This window comes from Sabethes cyaneus, chromosome 3 (genome assembly GCF_943734655.1).
Source record: "Sabethes cyaneus chromosome 3, idSabCyanKW18_F2, whole genome shotgun sequence".
Classification (NCBI taxonomy): Eukaryota; Metazoa; Arthropoda; class Insecta; order Diptera; family Culicidae; genus Sabethes; species Sabethes cyaneus.
Window position 1 is genome coordinate 175,016,635 of NC_071355.1, and position 20,994 is coordinate 175,037,628.

The 20,994-nt window shown below is 40.7% G+C and overlaps 1 protein-coding gene across 1 annotated transcript in view; it reads left to right on the plus strand.

The window, feature by feature from the left end:
* Nucleotides 1-4,949: 4,949 nt before the first annotated feature.
* Nucleotides 4,950-20,994, plus strand: part of LOC128741547 (nocturnin) — a 67,850-nt gene continuing 51,805 nt past the window's right edge. Inside the window, exon 1 of the mRNA XM_053837454.1 lies at nucleotides 4,950-5,343. The gene's annotated coding sequence lies outside the window, so the exon portion shown is untranslated. The remainder of the gene's footprint in view (nucleotides 5,344-20,994) is intronic.

The following is a 20,994-nucleotide window of genomic DNA, read 5'->3' on the forward strand; positions in this document are numbered from 1 at the left end:
AAGTTTTCGTGTATGCAGGGTAGTATTTTATCAAAATTTGTATGTCTCTCCCAAGAGTAGGCCGAACTAATTGGCCTTAGGATCTATTTTGAGTTACAAACTGCAAATACGAAAATGAAAATAGTTTTTAAAAATTGAAATATTTTTTTATAATTTACCTGGTCCACATTGACATATTTGTCAATGTCTGTTTATATACTTATTTAGCCTAAAATTTAACCGTTCAACTCGGGTGATCGGTCAAATTTCTTATTTTTAGTTTGGTGGCAAAAAGCCTCCTTGGAATTTCATAGCCATGCGATGATTTACAGTTTAAGATGACATCAGACCCTGCTTGAATAACTCTTTCCTATCCTTAACGATGAAGCATTGATTTTTGTATCGAACAAGGATGTGGATTAAGAAGCTAGTAAAGTGGTCGCTGACTTGACCGAATCTTGGTTACAAAGTGTGTTCAATGAGTAAACAAACCTTTGGTAATATTGATTAGAATATTTCTGATCGAAAAGTTCTGTAGTAAATGTGCCATAAAGAGGAATTACGTCAATTCCACATACATGCTTGCTACCGCTCATTTCTAGGAGGGACTGTAGCCTACAATATTATTCTCGATCGTTTCGCTGCGTCAACATATTCAAATTAAATGCATGCTAAAGCATGAGATTTTATGAAAACAATGTTAATACAAATGGCTCTTATTTTTCATAGCTTATAGTTTTCTAACCATAGATATTTTAAGTTTAAAACATGAATCGTTTTTTCTAGAAGGTCTTAGCCCCTAGCCATGCTTTACTAGTTTCACCAATAACCCTAACGTCTGCTTTTCTCATTTATAGAATTACGTATAGACTTTTCAACATCCGAATCGAACGTGAAAAGTAAGGTTTTTAAAAATGTACTGTTGGATTTCTGCAGAACTGCCATTGTAATCTTAAACATGGTATAAAATGAGGAAGGCAGTAAAGATATGTCCAAAATAGCACAATTTTTCAACGGGTCTTACCTAGCGCTTTTACGTAGTCATACCGAATAATGGTCTATCATTAATGTTGAGTATAACTAAGCTAGAATGTGACGTGGCTTCCGGATGCCTGATCTCAAAAGTATGGTTTTGGGCAGGTGACTGATCCACTTGACGGTTGTTGCGATCAGTTACGCTCATTGGACTGTACTGCTTCATAGAAGCAAAATCTGAAATATCATAACGTATGAAGCGCAGGGTGTAATTTCCAATCTTTCTGAATGGAATACAGTGAAGTCACTTTTAACGAGGTTTGCGAATATTTTACGCGAATTTCGGAATTTACGCGGTTTTGATTTAACCGGGAACGTATCCTTCGTGTAAAAAGCGACTTCAGTGTATTGCATTATTATTTTTTATTGACGCTGTAGTAAGGCAGTAGCCTTTTCAGTGACAAACGAACGTTTGTCAATTATCAATAATAAAGTTTACTGCCCTTTAGTAACCGAAATTTTAAAGCTAATGCAGTAGTGAGCGTAACTGCTCGCAGCAACCGTATTCATAAGTGAGATCTTACATATAAACATTATTTTGATATTTTTGTTTCGTTACAGCTCTTCAAACACCTACTGTATAGTGGAAACATTGACCGTAATTTTTTTTAATAATGGACATGGATATTAGATGTACTGATGGAAATTCAAATGACGCAACTATGGGCCCTATTCTGTAAGTCACGTCGAGTGTCACTTTGCTCGACTAGTCGACTTTTGGTATTATGTAAGTCACAGGCGACCCGATTTTGTCGAGTAACTCGACTGAGTCCACCGCCAAAAAGCTAGTGACTAAACGGTTAGCAAGTGACGCCTGAGCTAGCTTTGTTTTGGTCGTGCATTGAGCCGCTATGCTGCCCGTTCTTCTTGCACTCGACACTCGACAGTGACTGAGTCGAGCCGAGTTGCTCGACGTGACTTACAGAATAGAGCCCTATATTTGATTCAAAGGACTGCTAGTGAGATCGTTCTATTTTTATCCATATTTATTTCATTTCATTATGTATAATGTGATAAATTCATTATGTGCATTATAAGATAAATTCAAGGGAAGGTCAGAATGCAGGGGCATCATGTGAGTGGAAAACTGGAGGGTCTTACCATTTGTACTACACTAAAAACAGTCCGCAGCACCTTTCGTTTGAATACTGTAAGTTCAAGAGTATCTTACGTAAGTATGGTCACAAGTCAAATCTGTAGAGGACTACCTGATTAGAGTTTCGTACATCGTCAGCTTGGTACGTTGACGTATGTTCCTTGTTCGAGCCCTTTTGCGGAGAGCTAAGTAGACCCGATTTTTGGCGGTGAGAAGAGATCCCGAATGTATGAACTCATGATTCGATACTCACTATCCGTAAGAAGTGCATGTTGTCTGCGTCTTTCCTTTGAGTATTGATACTCTTAGTTTTTGCTTTTAGTAGATTGTAAGTAGTTCTAAGTAGGTTGATGATTTTTTCGGGTTGGAATTTTTCCTTTTTCGTAAAAAATAATCTTGAACCATTGAATAACAAGTGTCCAATTTATAAAATGAATAATTCTTATGTGGCTCTGAGTCAAATGTTGAATTCTGAGAAAGATGTTGAATGTGATCAATGGTCTAAACACGAAGAAGACTCGAATATTTTATGTGTCTTGCAATTCGGCTTGATTTAGTATAGTCCTCTTACATTAATCTTCAACCAATGTAAAAGAATACTTCGCAAAAATACTGCAATTCTAGCTTGTCCATTTTCCCCAATTAAATTATAAATAAACTGCTCATTTGATAAAATATCTCGTTTGAACCGCACTCTGCTTGGATTAAAAAAAAGAAGTTCAAATACGTCCAACACGAGCCACGTTATCACATAACTCATGGACTGTAGAAGAACGAAGAACGATAAGAAACCGCCTGTTACCGGCAAGTAGCGCTTTTCGGGCAAAAAATTAAATTGCATACAATACCGTAGGCAATCAATTTAGCACAAATTTGCTGCGCAGAGTTGTCAACAAGATAGGCTACAAGGAATTAGAAAGTGTCATTAACCTACCGAATGATGATATCATTATAAATGTGATTGCAGAAGGTTATTTCAAATAATAATCTTGAAGAAAACTTCTGAACGAACAATTTTGTCGAAGACCGGTTTTTTGACTGAAGTTCTGTGTTAAGTGAACGTTCACTTAGTTACTAATGAGCTACTAGTATTGTAACAAACTTTTTTCAGCAAAATTGTAGTTAATAACTAGTTCTACAATAGTTCTAAACTAAGGCAACGACAAAAATCTTTTACTGACGAATATCACTTCGAGTGGGAAGCTCCACAATGGCCCAAATGTTACAGATCCTCGAGAAATTTTGAGAATTCAATTTGCAGATTCTTCATCTGTTCAGACATCCGAGGTTCCATGCGGTACAGCAAAACGAATCATTGATGGAAGTTTATTATAACGATATGGATTTCCAACCAAACTAATTAAGCTAATACGTATCACCCTTGACGGTTTCATGTCAAGCGTCAGGAAAGCGATTGCGGTTTCGGACCCGTTTGTGAAGTTATATAATTTGAAAGGTGACCGACTGTCGAATCTACGCGATTCTACATAGCACTGGAGGGTTCTTTTCGAGGCAGCTAGTAGAGAGCGCCCCAAAGCTTTCGCTATTGCTTTAGTCATGGATGGAGATACTCTAGAAGTGGTCGACGATTTATTTACCTTAATACATCTTACAACAATATTAGCGGAAACCTTTCATGGATTACGCATCCTGTTAAACTCCTGCAATTCGTAACGAAGCTGGCTATCTGAACGCTAAAGTAGTGCAACAGAAGAGTTCTTGGGGTATTCGAGTGTAAGGTCTTACGTTTAATACTTGGTAATAAACCGGAGTATCGCGCAGGCATATAAACCACGTGATATAAAAACGTGGATGTAGCCAAACGAGTAAAACATGGCAGGCTACAATGAACTAGCCACATAGCAAGCATGTCGGATAAAGGACGAGAATGTTGGAGTAGCAAGTTTGTAGGGCAATTGTAGCCTAAGATCGAGTAATGTAGTGGCGACTTTTAGATTCGGATATCCATGGACTATGCACAAGAGTTCTCGCTTGTGGGTTTGCCCTACCTTACCGGTCGTTATGCAACTCACTGGTATTTGTTCACTAATCAAATTAGATCTAATATTTTTGAATAGATTTTTACGCAACCACACATATAATTTTATTATTTCTGTAAAATTACTGCTGGGGGTCAATGACCCCCACTGGTAAATAAGCCAGGTTGCAAAAAAATCTCGCAAACTAAATAAACGAGAAAGGAATGTATGTTGAAAAACGCATCGAATATGTTAATTGATAAAAGCCATAAGGTCTAAAGGCGACGTAGTTAATGTTATTCTTGATAACCTATGACAGGTAGTTCGAAAGGGGTCAAATGACCCCACGCAGTAGGTTTAGTGTGAACCTCGTTCAAAAATAGTCTTCTAGATGCTCAAGCTGAACGTATAGTATCATACAACTATTTACTTTCACTCCACCACGTAGGAACAATTCACCACTACTTAGGCTTGAAAGTACTTTCGTTTACAACTTTCCAACCGGTCTGTCGTCTCCCGAACGCAACCTTCACGGATGTCTTGGTGGACAGAATTAACTACTGTCGCTCATAATAAGTGATTCACAATACCGACGATTTCTTATCAACGACTCAATCTGGCTTACACCGCCCAGGGGTTGCTCGATGCGATGACGCAGAGCCTTGACAATATGCGAATCGATCTGGTTCAACCGAGCCGCTAGTCCCCGGTGGTAATGTGTATTTTTTTCTTATTATTTAATGCAGGCGAATTTTGATTCACCATTACAAATTCCAACCAAGCCAACTGATAACGGTCGGTGGTAGACTTGTCCAAGGCGAGTGATCGCCACGCCGGTTGTCTCAATCGAATGGTGGAAAGCGTACGTTATGGTCGTAAGTTGGGAATCGGTGGATTCGTAATTAGAGGAATGGTTTGCTGTAAGTGATTCTGGAAAATTGTGGAAGTGATGTTAGATAAATCCTGTTGAAGGTGGTGACCGGTGCGGTGAGAGTGCATTTAAAGTGCGAATAAATGATCCTGTAGATTAGTACGGGAGGCGAAGCCAGTGAAAACAGTGTGATGAGTACAGAAGTTCACTAGTGTATCATCCAACTACTGCAATAGCATGAACGGTGTCCGGATGGAAAACTTTTGGAAGCATACTGTCAATTTAGAAGGTTTAACCATCTACTGAGCTGCAAATTACCATATGAACAAAAATAACTGCCTTAACTGCCATCCGGTCTGCGATCTTATCTGGTTGGTTATCCGGTAAGTATACTTTTGTTGGATTCTTATCTTGGTTTCGCTTAAAATAACAACTTCGAGACAGTACCGGCAATTTGCAACATGAGAACAGCGCGTGAACATTGTGAGAACAAAATAAACAGCGTCAAGTTTTACTTTCTATTGGATGGATTAATCAAATAAGAGATTTTTATAATTCTGAAAGCGGATTGTGCATCATGTCACGTAAAAAGGAGCTGATGCACCATCATCGCTAGTTCACGATCAGACATATTGTAGACAAACGATGGTCAAGAGAGTCGCCATCTTTGTGTTTACGACTAGCTGGTAGAAAACTGTATGAAGTGATGTACGATTAGAAGCCAGATGAATCTGGTTTCTGCCAGCGGGTTCAAATAGAAAAACCCTTCGGGGAGTTGGTTATTTTGATGATAATTTCCTTCTGTGTTCATGTAGTTTATGACTGTACAAACCAGTTTTGGCTGGATTTTATCTATGAAGTGGTTACAAGGACCATTGTATTGTAAACCGTCTGTCAATTTTGCCGTAAAATATTTAAAGAAACTGTAGCAATCAATATGTACCGAGTGAATACTGCTCGTACAGACATTATGAGCGCAATCTCGTACTAGGTTTAGGGTTTGTCCGCTGATGTAGAATACGGGACCCGTTTCTTCGACCTATTTCTATTTTGGACCTACTATCTGTTCACCGTATTCTGCGGGAAACTCGCTATTTCTTATCAATAAATACTGCTTGCCTTACACATCCGTTTCGTGGAGATAAATTGTTTTTTCGCCTTCATAAAACACCAAAACAGAGATTGTCTGCCGAAAATACGATCTGATGAAATAATGATGGCAGCATGTATTAGCTTATCAGGTTTGTTGGAAAACCATGTTCAAGCATAATCCGTCATAGCTCATTTCGTTTAATTGAACCGTACACCGTCTTAAAGTCTAAAAACAAATTGGTGGGTTGCAACAGGTTTGTTATTTGCTCACTCACTGTGCACAATGTGCCACTTTTACCTTCATCAAATTCATCAATGAGCAGAACTGCTGAAACAGTTGTGAAATCCATTCACACAAAGAGAAAATGATCAAAACTCAAAGAGAATTACTTTTCTCATACTCATACTTTGCTTATTGTGCTCTTTAAATGTAAAACTTTGAACTGTATTCTCGGCTGCTGCTGCAGATTGCAGTAGGGATAAACAGCCACAAACACAAACAGTCGTGCCAAGGTGACAGTGACACGGCAGTCACATGTTGCCATATTCATCATTCGCTGGTGAAAAATATCTTGAAGTATTCAAAGTGTTAACACTTTGTTGCTCCTCAATGAGCAGATTTCACAATATACAGGTTGAAACGAAAACAAAGTTTAAAGCATTCCCAGCAAACATTTTGGTCTGTATAACTTAATTCTAAATGAGATAAACGTCAGCATATAAGGTTTATCAAATCATATATCATGCGCAGAAACGGCATATACATGCAAAAGTGGAGGCGATATACATGATTTAGTTCTTCAGAATAATTGAAATGCCGACAAAACAAAACAGTTTATACGACTGAGCCGATTGACTGGATTGCATTTCGACACAGTTACGATAATATTTCTACTCTACCCTTCGCCTTCCCCCATGTGGTAAATGGCAAGTGTCAAAAATTGCATACAGAGCAGGCTATTTATAGCTAAATATTCGCCCTGAAAGTCAATGAGACAAAAAGTAAAAGCTTTGCTGAAAGCTTTTTTTCATAAGCTTCCAGATATTATCGACCTGTCACAATATTTAACTTTTTTGTTTATATCATTTAAAACAAAGCTGTACTCACCTGGGTTTAGAACCAAGAACCACCCGTACCGCAGTATTTGTTCATTACCTTTAAGCTACTGGTACATCAGTACCTCAATGATATTTTTGCACATCTTAAACCGAAGTCATCGTACATGTAAGCAATGAGATCCTATCTGATGCATTGAACATGTAAGTACGGATTTGATTTATTCTCATCCGACATACGAGTTTGTGTCAATTGTGACTGAATTAAAGTGTCGTAAAATTTTAATGATAATGCTGACTTCATGGAATGATATGCACTACCTTTGTTAGCATTCCGTGGTACAGATTGTTCTAAATATACATTAGAATACGTTATATGCATATTCATATTTGATTACATAGAAATAATATTATTAAAGCTCAAACATTTTTGTATGTTGTCTGTTATTTCAGAAGCTCTTAAAAAGAAATTAAAAGTTATTTAAAATAGAATGCTGAACATTTAGATGCTATAGGACAGCTCAAAATTTCTTACAACAATAAGCATCAAACATTATTTTTTACTGTACCAGTTTAATGCTGAATGTCTTTTTCCAATTCCACTTAACATTTGCATTTCTTCTGAAAAGCCATAAGATGCACTGATATTAAGGCATTTAGATTAGCGGAATGGATCATAATCTAGACTTGCCCAGTTCTGAGAAATACTCTCTTTAGTAAATTTTAAGATTTCCGTTCGTTCACTTACCTATCAGAGAAATATCTAAAAAATTATGAGTTTCTATTTTTAACATTTTTAATTTTTAAAACGTTACGTTAAGTGATTTTAATACGCCAAAAAACAATCAAACTCCTCAAAGAGTGCTTTTTCAAAAAGATCTTTTATTGTCTTGTCAGTATGACTTAATCATTATATGCTTGCTGCTTAATATTTAGGCGGGCTTATTTGAATTATTAACATTTTAAAATAGTTAAAAAGGTAATTGTTAAAGTTTTTCAAACCAGGTAATAGTTTTTTGAATATTCCGCCACAATAAAAATAAGTTCAATGCACCCTTACACACAAGTTTAAAGCACCTAAAATCTCATGATTATCACTGCTTGTATATAAATCTAAAACGATGTCATATAAGACATTTTGCAAAACATAATCCGATGAAAACTGTAATTAAATACGATTACATCTTCATGATAGCCATTGTTGGTAACTAAATCTAAGAAATCGTCATGTGCGATATTCGCTAAGCATAACCCGATTATCTTTCGACCTATTTACGATTTTTACTATTAATTCGTATATCAATCATCGTGTGCATTACATACGATGAAATTTACACAATGTGCTTACAACATGTGTACATTTATACGAGTCCGATGTGATATCCATTTATATAAGATTAAATCTCGACATGAATATACGATATCTGGTTTGCTGGGTTGTATTGAAAACTGAGCAAAGTGCAAATATTTCGGTTCTCTTTTTCTCCACTGAGTTGTATTCCTGGAATTGATCGAGAGTTTGTCGCAACGTGAACATTTCGTTCGGCATGGAGCGTGTCTCTTAAAAACCGCCGTTGGTATTCGGTTAGCCTTTTTTGTAAGCAGGGCATATGAGACCTTCCAACCAGTCCGTAGGTAGTACCTCTTCAGTACATAACTGATACTCTAGAAAATTACCGAGTTGACCGATCCTTTTCAAACTTTCAGACAATGAAATATAACCCATTAGCAAGCTTTTGGCATATTTATTTCATTCAACTTCAATGCCATAACCGTATGCTCGCACCTTACGCTTAGCCCCACTCAAAAGTTTCTGTACAACATCTGGCTCCAGCTTCTTCTGTACGAAAAATCCACGTTTTCTTCATGTCTTCCACCGATTTGACTACATTGGGATGCTTCTGTAGTGCCTGCTTCATAATAGCCCAGTATTTTTCGGTGTGCCTTAGTTCCGGTAAGTTGGGAAATCATATCCTTGGGTACGAATGTGACCCCGTTGGCTTCATACCACTCCAGGAATAGTGACACGAAGCTAGATCCGACCAGAAAATCGCAGGGCTTCAACATAGGAAACAGACACTTATGTAAACATTCCTTGAGGTAGATCTATCCATTTACAGCCCCGGTAGTCACGATTGGCGCACTCCGTTTTCCACTTCCACTGCAGATCGCTTGCCAAAGCATGTATTTCTTGGCAAACTTCGAAAGTTTCTGCTTTCTTACTTCCTCCGGAACGTCACACTTGTGCTGCTGGAAGTCCGTTCTGACGTAAATCTCATCATATATGATGAGACAATTAGCGAATTCATAAATTAACCTGGCTCAGGTCGATTAGCACTCAGTTTTAATCGAAGTGCTGTCAAAGCGTTCATAAATTAACCGAGATTGCATTTCGGTTAAACTGACAGCATTCAGTTTAAAGCGCAGGTTAAAACTGTCTAGCATTACGGTTTACGGGTCGATCTGTCAAACTGCCCATATCGTTCATAAATTTCGGGTTCGAGTTAGCACGAATTAATTTTATGAATTAATTTATGAGTTAATTTATGAATTCGCTAAATGAGAGTTCGTCAGTATCTGGGTTCCCACCGTATTTTTCCATTCGTCACAATTTGAAGCCTTCTGCACTTTGTATGAATGCAGTCCCTCGGTTCTTGACTCTCTGAACAAAAGACTTAGAAAGACTCAACTTTTTGGTCACATGCCTGACCGAAGCATTGGGATTCCGCTTAAACGCTTTCACGACACGATTGTTATCCTGATTACTAATAGAATATCCATTTTGACCGCATTTCTCCTTTAATTTGATGCGAAGAATTTCGTAATAACGTTGAATCACACGACTCACCGGTGATTCCAAGTTGTTTTCCGATGTTTCGAGGAGAGAATTGAGGATTTTTCAGGTGCTTTCGCAAAATCAATTCGCGACGTTGCTTTTCGGGTAACGCCATTTTTCCAATTTTTGATAAACTGACAGCTATAAAAATACAGTGTAAACAATACAATCTAAACTACTTCTACCCAAATTTACAAAAGAAAATACCCAATGGGTAACTTTCTGCAGCGTTTTTTCCGTGATGCAATTTGATGTGGGACACTCTTTAGTTAATAAAAAGCATTGTGAAGACAAACTACGAAAGGTAATAATATTGCAATTGCAATTGTAACGCACTTAACATTTAAAAGTACTAAAGAGACGATCGCTGGTACGTGTCTGGTACATCACTTGAGTCGAGAATAAAGAAAGTCGTTTGGCAAACTTATTGTAGAGTGCTGTTTACTTTAAAAGACAGCAGATGAATAGTGACAGTTTTAGTGACAATTTATTTCCATTACTCTTTGGTATTCAATCTGCCGCAAATAAAATAGAATTATAATTCAATTGAGGTCAAACATCATGAAAACTTCCATTTGCTGTTTCAAGTTGTTGACAAAGATTCCTTATATACCATTTCGCAAGCTCAAGACACCAGTCTACTAACGAGTTATATACTCGTTTGCAATGTAGTATTTAGAAACCTCTATTTCACAATCTAGCCTAATGTTTACATTACAGTGTGACCTAGTACCGGCTAGAGGGCACCCGTCGGACTGATAAGGCATTCGCACGAATGAACGTCTGCGTTTACTTAGACTTGTGTACTATTACATCTGATAAGCTTGACCGGTACCGAGGTCAGCATTTGTTTTACTCTCAACGCCATTTGTTGTAAACACTATGCCACCGCACCAACCAGTTAACCAGCCATTGTCCCCCCTCCTTGTTTCCATTGTAATCCTGTAGCAAGATGATTTAACGATTACCTATCAACCAACACGTAATAACCATCCCTGGATGGATTCAGGTCACGTTTACTAACGAACATGTCGCCGTAGTTAATTGTCTACGATAAGATCTTATCGGATCGTAATCCAATAGTCCACCGATTTCCGATGGACTTTCGTCCGCGGTTTTGATTTCGCAGTGAAGGGAAGTTTACAAAACCGACTAACATTTTTAATTGACGTGAATCAACTACGGAATATTGAATTTTTACAGGACAAACATAAAACAACAAAAACGTACAACCACTGTCAGTAGCCTCTATTCTTTCAAGGGCCATCAGGCCTCCTCACGTGTTAAATTTACTCTGCTGAAGATATAGTCATTGTTGCAAAACAAAAACTTGCTGTAATTCGTTTTAAAATGCTTTTACCTTCAGCAAATAATGATGTCCTTTGTTTGACATTTACTAGAAACGTGAATGATCGATATAGCAAGGTAGAAGGTATGATTCATCGACTCTAGGGGAGTAAAAACTTTTCACCATTTGGGCGATTCCACGAGCAGGCATCGATCTTTGGCAATGATAAAGCAGATTTTTTTTCAGTTCAGAAATCAAGTAATGAAAACAGTGTAATTACTTTGCCGGCAAATTGAACTGTGAATCATCGATCGGCAAGTTTTACGCATGTAATCAGAGGGAAGAACCGATTTCTTTAATTTGGTCTTGTCAGACAGATTACGTAGATTCAATCTGGGAATCAGCGATTGGATCAAATGAAACCGGTCAGTATTTTAGCCTAAGGAACAAATAATTAATCTTGTAAGGTGCCGTTCAGTCGACTCTCTAGCTTCAAAAGAAGCACTGGATTATTATTCTACCATACGATGACAAGCTTTCAGTTTCTTTGTCGAACCACGTTTCCGTCTGTTCCCATGATAGGAAGACACGACTGTTGTAACATTTGCACGATGTCTCTCAGCTACGTGACGTCGTGCTTAAGCTTTCCACACTTGATGGCGATCAGTATGATTTGTAATCATAATGCAAATAACATTACGGCTACCACACAAAAGCAGCTTGCAGCGGCACAAATGCAAATCACCGGCGTTATGAAAGAATGGCAGGAGTCAATACACGACACGGTGAATGTAATATTATATATTCGCCGGCTGCTAGAGTGCTAGCGTGGGCACCTGAATTCTGTTCTAACTGATTGGAGTTTATAATCGCCGATAATAGCAACTTGATCGATCCTCGTAATACATAACCGCGGCACTTCCTGTTGAATAGGTGGGAAGCTTTTATGCGTAGAATATTAAGGACAAAGGAGCTAATGCAAAAAAAACTGAAGCTGGTAGTACGCCGGCCTTTTTACTGAAACAAAACAAGCCACAAGTTATATAATTATACCATATCATACGTATCAAACCGACCAGACTGGCTAGAATATATTCTAACCTATTTGCATCGAACTCTCGAGTACCACAAGGAAGTCACATATGTTCACTATTGTTTAACACAGTAATGAATAAATTTCCTGATTTGCTAATCGATGGTTTATATAAAAGCGCATTCTAACCAATCTGCCACTTAATGAGTGCACATGAGAATTAAACGGAATGAAAAAACTTCAAGATGTACAAACACATGACCTGAATAAGAGGGCGACGTAGAACTGTATATCAGTTTTTTCATTTTTTGACATTTTGTGGTTCTTGAATTTTGGTAGATACATTTTCGGTGCAGAATGAAATTGAACATTAGTGCTCTTAAATTGTAGAGCAAATGTTTCGAGGTGTGACTATCGATATTGATATTACATGCCCGCCCAGTTAACTCCGCGATTCGACGCTGTCCAAACAAACCAGTCGTCGAATGTTCGAGTCTGGACTGGGCGGTGCTGCTTATAATGTCAATTATCGAAGTGGAGCTATCGACTGTTTTTGATTCCAAACTTTATGTTTTCGGCAGGACAGTCATACGGCAAAGCAAAACGACACTTATTTATTCTATGCCCGACATTTCGATGTATTTAACATCTTTCTCAAGGAGTTAGAACCACGTATCGTATTTTGTCTGGTGGCTTCTGTAGAAGGTTTGAACTAGTCACATTGATAAGTAATACTAGCATCAACCGAGTGTATTCAAACGAAATTTTTGCGGATCGTTTTAACATACACCCCGGCTGAATCGGTACACTATTTGGCTATGACTAAATAACCCTCCTTCTTCCGCAACTGCTTTGTGTCCGCCTTTATGGAAGTGGGCTTTATCAGTCACTCTCGGTGACGTGAGTTTTAGCCACCGTGGCAACACCGCCTTCTTTGCTGCATCGCGAATCGAAAGTTTCAACCGATGCTTGAACAGACCCAACAACTTCCTGGCCTTCACCAGGTGAGTTGTCTTCGATTTTCTGCCGCTTCCTGGCAGCCGCTGGGTCATCTGGGTCTTCTTGATTGCCATCACTAACCCAGACACCGCCGAATAATGGATTTCCAGGTGTTTCTCGATGCATCTGTGCGATCCGCGATCAAATTTTGCACGACGGTGCACATAATTTTTTGGCGGATCTGCTCTTGCCGCGATGCCATCTCGATAACCACTTTACAGATTCTGATGAAATTCTGCCAACGTAAACAATACAAAAATTTCATCAGTTTATGAACACAGATTAATCACTGCGTCTCATTCCATTTCATAAGTAATCAAATTGAACTGGCATCAGGATCTTGGTCAGCTCTACCTAGGCCGTATTAACTCCCCTCCTCGATTTCGAATTCTGCATCCTCCACAGAAGCATTGGAGTTCTCTCTCTTTCTCTTTCTCTCTTTCTCTCTCTCTTTCTCTCTCTCTTTCTCTCTCTCTCTCTCTCTCTCTCTCTCTCTCTCTCTCTCTCTCTCTACTCACTACCGAATGCATGCTATCAAACTAACGGAGCAAACCGTTTCAGCGCGTACAATTGTCTACCCTATACAGTGGACCCCCGTTCGTTTGAACGATTCCTCATGCAAACTAACGGGGTTAGTTTTTAATTTGAACAACTGGAAACCATAAATATGCTGGAACTTGTGTGAACTGGCTACCCTGCTCTTTGTTATTGTTTTGGTGGTTTGATTCAGTTGGCAGTTGCAAGCAGCTAATATTTCATTCTGCGATCGGATTTCTACCATAATCGTTGGGAAAACGCAATGTGAAACAGATTAAACACGCTAGATCAGTACAAACAAATTGTTTTTATGTGTATTGTCTGCATAAGCAAATGATGTCATATTGAGAATGACATTTGAACCATTTTTAATTTGCACGTCGTGCACGGGGTTCAAATTAAAAAGTGTTCAGATTAAAAACGGTCAAACGAACGGGGGTCCACGGTATTCTCTTTGGCTTACGGAGCAAAAAGCAAGCCTCTATCCTCCAGTGTATGAGAAAAAAGCACTAGACCATTGTGAGAAGCAGATCTTTCTGCTCTAAATATGAATCGTCGTCGGCTTATGTCCTACACTTTCTGTAACGTCAGACGTGATAGTATTTAGCACCTGTTTCAAGAATAGTCTACTGTAAATCTAAGTTTTCGCCAAGTCCTGCAAAGCGACTAAACTTCTGTGCAACGGAACATGGCTCAAACACGAAAAACTCACTCGATTCGTTGAACATCAAGAGGAAGTTGCGTAAGACGCTGATGGGGTTGGCGTCAATTTCCGCACCCTCATAGTCAACGTCGACGTCTTTCAGCTTTTTCGCGGCTGAGCTGATGTAGTTGAAGTTCGTGTTTACTTCCTGAAAAAGTTTTCAGGAACGGAACTCGAGAAAGTAGCGGTCTTCTTTTCAGCATTTTATCAAAACCATAAGACAAGACTGGCATCACTTCACACGTGCGAGTTCTACAGTTACAAGCCTTATTGTTTAGATGAATTGCATCCGAACCCGATGGACTAGGCGGTTAGGGTAGGATACTTTGTGGCGCATTGGTTATTTTTGCCTGTGCTGCCATCTACTACAGATTATTTCCTCAAAATTACGCTATAATACCGACTCTAACATGTTGCGATCCATAGAAAGTTATGGAACCACGTGAACATCCCTCAGTGCATGTGAGGTGGTTGCTCGAGACGAGTTCAGTAAACATGTCGTCGTCGTGTTGTTTTCATTGTCGTCGTCGTCGTCTTCATCGTCGTTGTCGTCGTCCTCATCATAGAGCCCTGGTGCTTCGTGCTGTTTCAAGCAGTCATCTCCGTTCAACTGTATTTTGGATCACTCGTCACTAATTTTTCAGACGTCTTAGAAGCAACAACCACGCACGTTGGGTACCTATTTCTGGTGCCGGTGATCTTATTGAAGTGAAGTGAATCATTTTCGCCGCGCTGTCGTCTGGTATCGCCTGCCAGTAAACAGGTTTCATATCGAAACACTCTTTTGAACAAATTTTCTTATATATTTCTAAATGGTCGTCACTCGCACAGAAACTGCTAGTCGAGTCACTCTTAACGATTCAACAAGCTCCTTTTTGCATTTGACACGCGTCTTTATTGAGTAATACCGCTAATTCTGAATCTTCAACAGGAAACAACAAACTTTATCCATGAAGCAAAAACATTCATAACAGCCGGAGCCATCTCTTAGAAACAAATTGAACTAATCTCCATGCCTCCGAAATAATTTTCATAGTTCTAAATACCAATCAGTTGCCCAAGATCAAATAGCTGCACCAAAATCTTCTATTTAACAGTGTTAGTCCGTGTGTAAACCAGACTTTTGACAGGAAGTTATGTTTTTGTGATAAGACTCGAAGCTCGCTCGCCAATAGGTTTACACAAAGCTGAAACTAATGCATACGCACTTAAGTACCAATTGGCGCGAGCAGCTCTCAAATATTCTCTCATCCAAGGCAGGAGTTGTAGTGGGCCTAAAAAAGAAGGGGTCCAAAACAGTCAACCCTCCCAGTTGGTCGCGAGGTATGATGCTGGCCCAATAAGCCAGTCGTCGTATGTTCGAATCTCGGCTGGGAGAGGCTGTTGGAATCAATAGGATCGTAGCAACTGGCCCTGCAATTGTCCTGTATTCTAACAGCTGGCTGCGAAGTCTGTCGTATAAAAACAGAAGGTCAAGTTTTGATGACGGAATCTAGCATCTAGGCCAGATATGTCAGTCTTTGATTTCCTCATATATGAGTAAAAAGTATGCCATCAGCACTAAAGGGTGTCCCACATCAAATTGCACCACGGAAGAAACGCTGTAGAAAATTACCTAATTGACCGTACCGATCCTTTCCAAACTTTCAGACAATTAAATATAACCCCGTTAGTAAGCTTATGGCATGTTTATCTCATTCAACTTCAATACCATAACCGTATGCTCGTACCTTACGCTTAACTCCACTCATAAGGTTCTGTACAACATCTGGCTGCAGCTTCTTCTGTACGGAAACCCACTTTTTCTTCATGTCTTCCTCGCATTAGTTCCGATACGTTTGGGGGGGAAGCTCATATCCTTGGGTACGAAAGTAACCCCATTGGCTTCGTACCACTCCAGGATATCCTTTGAATAGTGGCACAAAGCTAGATCCGGCCAGAACCTCGTAGGACCCTCGTGTTGCTTTAATAGAGGAAGCAGGCGTTTCTGAGGACACTCATTGAGGTATAACTACCCGTTTACAGTCCCGGTAGTCACGAGCGACGCACTTCATTTGCCACATAAGCAGAAATCATGTATTTCTTGGCAAACTTTGAAAGTTTCTGCTTCCTTATTTCCCCCGGAACATCAAATACGTGCTGGGCGGTGAAGAACAGTAGCCCCGGAAGCTGCCGAAAGTCCGCCTTGACGTAAGTCTCATCATCCATGATGAGACAATGAGACTTTGTCAGCATCTGGGTGTACAGTTTCCGGGCCCGTGACTTTTCACCGTATTTTGCCGTTCGTCACAATTTGAAGCCTTCTGCACTTTGTATGCATGCAGTCCCTCCCGTTCCTTGGCTCTCTGAACGAAAGACTTGGATAGATTCAACTTTTTAACCACTCCCCTGACCGAAACATTGGGATTCCGCTTAAACGCTTCCACGACACGCTTGTGATCCTGATCACTAATAGAACATCCATTCTCATTCCGCATTTCCGCAACAGCATTTCTCCTTACGTTCAATTCGCGACGTTCCTTTTCGGTGACGCAATTTTTTCCAATTTTCGAAAAACTGACAGCGATAAAAATACAGTGTATACAATACACTCTAAACTTACTTACTTTACTTTAGTGGCAACGGTCCGTTACCGATCCTGCGCCGAACGAATTATGCTCTTCCAGTACCGTCGGTCCTGGGCTGCCGTTCTCCAATCCCCACGAACACCAGCTGAACGTGCATCGTCTTCGACAGCACTCACCCACCGGGTGCGGGGTCTGCCTCGGAGTCTACGGCCTCTTCCTGGTTCTCTGCTGAAAATAGTTTTGACCACTCTTTCATCGGGCATTCTGGCCACGTGTCCAGCCCACCGCAGCCTGCCACATTGCACTACCTTCACTATATCAGCATATTTGTATAATTGGTATAGCTCGTGATTCATGCGTCTGCGCCACACTCCATTTTCCATTTTGCCACCAAGTATAGATCGCATAATTTTACGCTCAAACCCCCAAGCACTCGCCGATCAGCTTCCTTTAGCGTTCATGATTCGTGTCCGTAAAGAGCCACCGGGAGGATTAGCGTTCTGTAGAGCGCCAGTTTTGTGCGAATTTGCCAACTACGGGACTTCAGCTGGCTACGTAATCCGTAGAAAGCCCGAGTCCCAAAGTAACCAAAAGTTCCGATAAAAGGGGATTTTTTGGCTTAATCAGCCAACGAAATGATCATGAATAGAACTCTATTCAACTTAATTTTTAAGTAATTAATCGTACTTTCAAGTTCGTATTTGATGATTAAACTTCGAAGGGAATACAAAGTGACTTCTAACAGAACTATAAAGTTCGCAAAAAGTAAGTCGCCATATAGAACACTATTCAGCCCAAAAAAAATCTCCAATAATTTTAAAAATAAAAAAGATTGGGGGAATATTTTTCCACTTCTTCCTGTTTTTGTAGATTCATGACATTTCTCATTAACTAATGCATTTAATTCCGGTTAATAATCGAATGTTTTTTTTATAAATATTAATTTACTGTAACTTACCACACACCACCAACCAAAACCTCGGGGATTTGAACTCTTTTCGGTGACCTAGACGCATACCACTGCTCCGTTGCTAGAATATGCGATTTGCATCGTTTTTACTCGATGTGCTAATTTCTCATTTATCGCAGCCCGGAAACGAACTTACCCTTAAGAACAACTCATCGGCAAAATTAATGTCACTAGCGGCGTCAGAGATGGCGCAATGCATCAGGATAGGCTTGCAACGAAGAACGCTCGGGTTCAAATCCAGCAGCGGTCGGTGTTAGGCTTTTTTTATATGGTCTATCTTAATCTCATGAACTGACTTTACAAAAGTGAAAATAGAAAATCATAAAAATAGAACTAAAAGTGCTGTTTTATAAACTTTTGCCAAAGTTTCTTTAGAAGCTGCTTGGCGCTCTATGCAGCGAACCCGGGGCAGCTTTGAAGTTCGGTTAATTACCGGTCAAACTGCTAAGCAAGCTATAGATCCATAGACATAAAGCTTGTTAACCTTCCTTAGACACCATTATCCGAACTCTAAGTTACTTTCAAGTTGTATGTTAAACTTTCAAGCTGCATGTTGAACTTCCAGGTTGCTACAGATATTAACGGTACTTTAATGAGAATTAAGTACCGGTTTACAAATGTAGTGTCTGGTTGTTCAGCAAGAAAGTTCTGCGGAACAGGATTTGAACCAAATATGAACTTTCAAGTTTGTTCCTTAAGTGAAATTCGAACTTTTGGTTGCTTAGGTCGCGGCTGAAACTCGTCGTTTCACTTCGCGGCTTACATCGTTGTGGAAAGTAAGTGCTACAGATGGCCATTCCTCTGGGCGTGGCAAAATTTATAAGCCTCAGACCGTTATCATTGGTCGACAGATGAAGGCAACGTCTTCCAATAACTTCTTCTTCTTCTTCAGCAGCATAGAGCCGGGGTGGCTCGTGCTGTTTCAAGCACTCGTCTCCATTCAACTCGGTCTTGGGCCACTCGTCGCCAATTTCCTAGTCGTCTCAGAAGTCGCAAATCACTTTCGACCTGGTCGAGCCATCGTGCACGTTGGGCCCCCCTGTTCCTGGTGCCGGTAGGGTTGTTGAAGAGCTGCTAACTTTCGCTAGATGTACGATGGGAGTCTCCCCAAGCAGTGCCTGTAGCTCGTGATTCATACGCCTCCGCCACTCTCCGCTTTCAGTTTGTACTCCGCCAAATATCGTCCGCAGCACTTTCCGCTCAAACACGGCAAGGGCGCGTATGTCCTCCGTAAGCAGCGTCACGGCTTCAAGTCCATAAAGAACTACCGGTCTAATAATGGTTTTGTACATTGTTAGCTTCGTGCGGCGGCGTATGCTTCCTGATCGTAGCGTTTTACGAAGGGCAAAGTAGGCCCGATTTCCCGCTTGGATGCGCCGCTGGATCTCCTTACTAGTGTTGTTGTCCGCGGTCACCAGCGATCCCAAATACACGAACTCTTCTACCACTTCTAGTTCGTCGCCGTCAACGGTTACCGTCCGTGGGAGGCGCGCATTTGTTTCCTTTGAGCCTCTTCCTTTCATGTATTTGGTCTTCGACGCATTTATTTTTAGCCCAATTCTCCTAGACTCCGCTTTCAGTCTGGCGTAGATTGCCTCCGCCGTCGCAAAGTTCCTGGCTATGATATCGAAGTCATCTGCAAAGCCTAGAAGTTGGCTACTCTTGGTAAAAATCGTGCCTCTCGTTTCAATGCCCGCTCGTCGGATCACCCCCTCAAGAGCGATGTTGAACAGCATGCAGGATAGACCGTCACCTTGTCTCAACCCTCGTCGCGTCTCGAAGGGACTCGAGAGTGTCCCAGAGATGCGTACGAAACACATCACTCGATCCAATGTAGCTCTGATCAGTCGCGTCAGTTTGTCCGGAAAACCGTATTCGTGCATTATCTGCCATAGCTTGTCTCGATCGACTGTATCGTATGCTGCTTTGAAATCGATAAAGATGTGATGCGTGGGCACGTTGTACTCCCGACATTTCTGCAAGATCTGTCGGATAGTAAACATTTGGTCCGTAGTTGCGCGAGCCCCCATGAAACCCGCCTGATAATTCCCTACGAAACCTTGTGCTATCGGTGACAGCCGGCGTAACAGGATCTGGGAGAGTACCTTGTAGGCGGCGTTTACCAGCGTAATACCACGATAGTTGCAGCAGTCTAGCCGATCACCCTTTTTGTAGATGGGACAAACCACTCCTTCCATCCATTCCTCCGGTAGCTTTTCCTCCTCCCAAATCCTCGAAATAACCCAGTGTAGAGCCTTTGCTAGCGTTTCCCCGCCATGTTTATAAAGCTCTGCCGGTAGGCGGTCCTTCCCAGCGGCTTTATTGGTCTTCAGCAACCTGATTTCTCGTTTGACTTCTTGGAGATCAGGTGCTAGGACATCACTATCTTCCATGGGCGCTCCTAGATTAATTTCCGTTCCGCCTCCTTCTGCGACTTCACCATTGAGGTGTTCATCGAAGAACTGCTTCCACCTGTCGACCACCTCGCGCTCGTTTGTAATTAGATTCCCTCCCTCGTCCCTACACATGTCAGGTTTCGGTGTGTAGCCCTTCCGAGTTTGGTTCACCTTCTCATAAAACTTGCGCGTGTCATTAGCTCGGAATAGTTGTTCTAATTCTTCACGATCTCTGTCCTCCTTTTGGCGCTTTTTTCTCCTCAGGATCGTGGTCAACTGGTTCCTAGCTCGTCGGTACTTGGCCAGGTTCTGTCTAGTGGCAATACTTAGATAATTTTTCCAAGCGTTTTTTTTTCTCCTCCACCGCTTGTTGGCATTCCCCATCAAACCAATCATTTTGTGTACTCCGAGGCTCAATACCTAGTGCCGCGGTAGCGGCCTCTCCGATGGCCGAGCGTATTCTGCCCCAACCGTCTTCGAGGTTTGAAGCACCTAACTCCTCGGAAGAAGGCAGTGCCTCATTCAGTACTCGCGCGTAGTTCTCGGCAGCTTGTGGG